We start from the raw sequence: 573 nt of genomic DNA, 5'->3' as shown, positions 1-573 counted from the left end.
TTTGATGTGACGTCACATTTCTAAAACCCCACCTCGTTAAAAATGTCTGACCCCCCTCCCCCAGGTGTGTGACGTCCTTTATGGACGGTCCTGAGTGGCAAATGGCGGGCGTTGGTTATATTGGTTGGGTTTGGCACAGTAGGGGGCACAGGTGGTGCATTTACCGGTCATCTCAGTCGACCAACCCATGGTACCCGGGTCTGCCCCGAGACCTTCCTGTCAGCGAGCCTTCTGCACTTCACGTGGCCTCAAAGTGCACCTGGTCTGGCACAGGCACCGTGGTGACGTCACCGTTTATTAGTGGCGAATGGAGGGCGTTGGTTATTGGTTGGTCTTTGGCACAGTAGGGAGAACAGCTGGTGAATCGACCAGCAAGTCATCTCAGTCGGTCAACCCGTGGCACCTGATGGGTCTGTCCCGTGACCTTGCCAGCGGGCGTTCGATACGTCACGTGGCCTTAACGTGCACGTAGCCTGGCACGTGGTTGGGTTTGGTAAAGTGAGGACCACGTGGCTTTAGGGGGATGAAGGGGGATGCGTGTGAGGGGAGACCACGTCATTGGTTTTGTAGAAT

Source organism: Lethenteron reissneri, chromosome 52, assembly GCF_015708825.2.
Source record: "Lethenteron reissneri isolate LAM-NWPU_2019-01 chromosome 52, ASM1570882v1, whole genome shotgun sequence".
Classification (NCBI taxonomy): Eukaryota; Metazoa; Chordata; class Hyperoartia; order Petromyzontiformes; family Petromyzontidae; genus Lethenteron; species Lethenteron reissneri.
Note: the sequence above shows the minus strand (reverse complement) of the source record.